The 4,365-nt window shown below is 38.3% G+C and overlaps 1 protein-coding gene across 1 annotated transcript in view; it reads left to right on the top strand.

The window, feature by feature from the left end:
- LOC117991257 (solute carrier family 25 member 16-like) overlaps positions 1-4,365 on the top strand; it is a 128,347-nt gene that overhangs the window by 17,081 nt on the left and 106,901 nt on the right. The window lies entirely within an intron of this gene.

Raw genomic sequence — 4,365 nt, forward strand, 5'->3', positions numbered from 1 at the left:
ACAGCGCGTACGGGTGACCGACGACTTCATGCCGGGTCGATAGGTACAACTTGGCACCGAATCAAAGTGAATTTCTAAAATTTTACATTAACAAAATGTACACTTCTATCGTGAAAAATCGTCTTTTTCTCGGTGGCTTTACGTGATTGAGATAGAAGCACCATATAATGTGTAAAAAATTACTTTTCACGCCCCATTTTAACTGTGTCAAATTTCATGTCAAAAGTACGATTTGTCCTTATTTATACTTCGTCGTATATCGTACTTTTGATGTGACAGTTGACCCATATAGTTATGGCGCGTAAAAAGTCATTTCACGCAATTACGGAATATACCCACACAATTTTAGAATTCGCTTCGATTCAGTATCAATGAAAATCGACCCTAATATACGGAAACTGATAAACCCACATTCATTTTTCAAGTCACCAAAGATTATTATAGTGGTATGTCCATTCGTTGTAGTAAATCCGTACCGCCAATCGATGGTGACTTTTCTGACGGAAATAAAACTACTTCTTTTTAGCAAATGTACGCTTTTTAATGAGGTCTAAGTGTCTTTAATACATCGTAAGTTTACATACAATAGTGAACCGGGTAGCGCCGTCCGCATGAACATACCAGCATAATTAATATAGCGCGGGTTGGCCATCCGACCGACTTGCGTCACACCGAAACACATACTAAGACATTATAATATGACGCGTCACGCGTGAAACACTTCCGACAACCGATGTGCTACCAACATAAAACTTCTAGTAATATTTTAACACGAGCCGAAAATATTATCCTGTTCAAATGCTAATAGACAGGTGCTAACTTCATTCACAACTTTTAATGTTATTTCTGGTATTTCTTACTCAAGAGTGCACGTTTGCGAGCGCTTGCTGGCGACCGACAGGCACCCACACTTATTTTACGCAATGTGCTTGTATATGACGTAACCACAAGCACATTTCACGCGCGCTCGTCAATTATAAGAACTATATAACGCGTAAAATTTAACTCTTAACGCGCCGTTTTAACTTTTTGTGTCAAAATTCATGTCAAAAGTACGATTTTAGTCCTTATTTTAAAGGTGAACCGTACTTTTGACATGACAGTTGACCCATAGTTAAAATGGCGCGTGAGGAGTCATTTTGTACGGGCTATACCAATATTGTTTTAATGAGCTGTCAATGCCATCCTATTACTATTAGCATTTGGATACATAAATTCCATTGAATGGTTAAAAATATTAATCATTCTAATCACAAAATTGATTTGATTTTTGTTTTTTTTTAAACGCACACGAAATTTTGTTATTAAAACCACCCCTGTACAATGACACATTATAGTAACATGTTACGTTCATAAATTACGTGGCGTGATGAGAAAGGCCGTTTGTGCACTCATTCGTGAAATCACGGATTCCGTAAAAATACGAATCGAATGAGCACGGGTGTATTTGTATGACGGCCATTTCGAAAAATCACGGATACGAACCGAATACGGATGAGTGCACCAACGCCCTTAGACAGAAGATATAAACCGCACGAGAAAAGTGGATAGCGGTCTACAAATGTGACTCAAGTCTCGTAGTTTACTAGTACTTTAGATTCGTATGTAACCTAACTACTTTTTACATACATAATACATATATACTTAATATAAATGATAAGTATATGTCAATTTAAAGTAACATTTCATGAGCAGTTACGATTCAATTTTAAGATTTTCATCATGCTTTATTTAGGATCCCAAATAAGAAATACGACTTTTACTAAAATGTACGATGTTTAAGAAATCGGTGAAATGCATGTCAGTCCGATGGCAATTGGGGGCAAGAACCTAAAAATTGCGGTGACTTATATTTATATAACATCGGACGCCCGCCCGAAAGGTGACGTATAAATGCACCCATTATACTTTACATACAGATTCTCATAGAGACAGTACTGACGAAAGTTACTGACTAATACAGGTATTCATAGTCAAGATATGGGGTTCTTTACGGGCCATTGAGACGATATGTGCCATATTCAACCTTTATGCAATGCAATTAAGACTGAATATGACACAATGTGGCTAATTCCGTTGTGCACAAACTTTAAACTAAAACGACACGTCTAAATCTATTGCTATCCCTTTCATAATGTTGCCTGCGGAAAAGGATAGCACTAAATTTAGACCCGTTAATTTAGTTAGAACCCGTTTAGAGATTGTGTACAAGAGAATCGGCCCCAATGTGGCTAATTCGGTGTACACAATCTCTAAACTAAACTAAAATGACACGTTGCTATCCCTTTCATAATGTTTCTCGCGGAAAAGGATAGCACTAGATTTAGACCTGTTAATTTAATGTAGAGATTGTGTACAAGAGTATCGGCCCCAATATGTCGTTTGAGTGGTCCCCTAAAGAAGACCCTATTTTGACAATGAATTCCTGTGTAAATGTACATTACTCAAGTCAACTCTGACACGTCAGCGCTGTTTTGGGACCTTATCGTTGTTGGTAAAACCGCGAATGTACAATGGCCACTTGATGGGCCTCGGCGCGTTCCCGGTAATGCTGAAGCGAGAGAGTAGTCATTTTCACGGTACTGCTTCTACAGTATTATTCTTGATTTTACTGTTTTATGATCATGTTTTAAAACAATAGCGCATTAGATTAACAAACAGCTGGATGCACACAGCGTCGTCAAAATTTCGAAACCCGAATTTTGTCAGTACCGAGCCAGCGTGACATGCCAGTTACTGGCGTAATGTAACTCCGCCTTAACGCACGCACAGTCCGCGTTCCCCGTATACAATATAGCTTTTTTCTGGGGTACAATTTATATGGCGATACGACATTGTACATTATAAAACCAACTTGCTCGCTTTAACTCTATGAATTATGTGACTACCAATGATATACAAAATCCAAGATAAGCAGTATCCCCTGAAAATGTGATCCGAAAACTATGAGATAGATAAATATTGGTATCATTTTTTTAGGAAGATATAATCATACAACAAAATATTTTCGGTAATTTTGACATTTGTATGTTTTTGTAATGGATTTGAACACTTAAAGAATGCATTACTAAATAACTGTATATCTTTGATTTTGCAAATTACAAAACATGGTTGTGATTTACCAGGAATACTAACTTTTTCAAGTATTGAAAGTCGACAGATATCGACTAGACAATAGACGCGTCACTAGTTATAACTTAATAACTTATAAGTATGATATTATTATACAGGCTGTTCAAAATTCATAGTTCATACAAAAAAGTCGATCACACCGTAAAGGACACAAATATATTATTCAAACAATTTTTTGATTACATGCGGAAATTTTGGGTTCGATTACAAACAATAAATATTGTACAATCACTGAACCAATTAATTCACTAACAATAATTATTGTAACAATTAAAATTTAATTTTAAGCTGGTAGATGATGAAATTAGCCAACCAATTCGTTTAATTTCACATTTCTATTCTTACTTTGACTGTATTAAAAATGCAGTGAACGACAACGCATAGAAATATTCCGTAGGCTACATTATAGTGTAACGAAATCTGTGGAGGGCGTTGCATATACTTTATCACACACATCTTCAACAGCGGCCGTGTGAGTGACACAGTATGAATCAATCACGATGAAGTTATGTTTAACAGACGTGAGTTCGTTGGCCCTTATTTCCGAATAACAGTTGTTAGTAACAGGCCTTCTATGCTTTGTCGTTCACTGATTTGTGGTGTGTGCAATCAACACGTAGGAACAGTACTATCACTTACATAAGTTCCACCGATCTACCTGCGCAGAAATCTTCTTTTTAATGATGCTAAAATATCTCAGCCAATCAGCGCGCGTCCGTCCGCTATTCGTTGTTGCCTACGCGCCGTGTGGTGTGCGCCCGAATAACAAGCGAGACAGCACGAGTCACTATTGTTCTTGTTTAAATATTCACGTCAAGTAATAAAGTCATTTCATTATTAATAATTCTGTTTTAGTATTCGGCGTAGGTTGCGTCGATAGACGTTGGGCTTCTAAGGTGCAAGAATGGCGACCTCGCACCGGAAAGCGCACCTTGGAAAACCCCCTACTAGGTGGAATACATCAAACGAGTCACGGGGACCCGAACCGCCTGAATCCAGATTCAGGCGGTTCAAACCTTGGCCTGTGAAGACCCTACAAGAGACCTATGGCCCCTATGGACCTATGACCAGCAGTGAACGTCTATCGGTTGATAATGATGATGATGATGATGATGAGGTTGCGCTTTTCTGCGCAAACAAATTGTGGCGATGTGACTTATAAAAGTGGTAGTACTGTATAAGTTGGGTAGGGTGTACGCGGGGTAGGGTGGGGCGCGTCACACGGCGGCGGCG

Source organism: Maniola hyperantus, chromosome 19 (genome assembly GCF_902806685.2).
Source record: "Maniola hyperantus chromosome 19, iAphHyp1.2, whole genome shotgun sequence".
Lineage (NCBI taxonomy): Eukaryota > Metazoa > Arthropoda > Insecta > Lepidoptera > Nymphalidae > Maniola > Maniola hyperantus.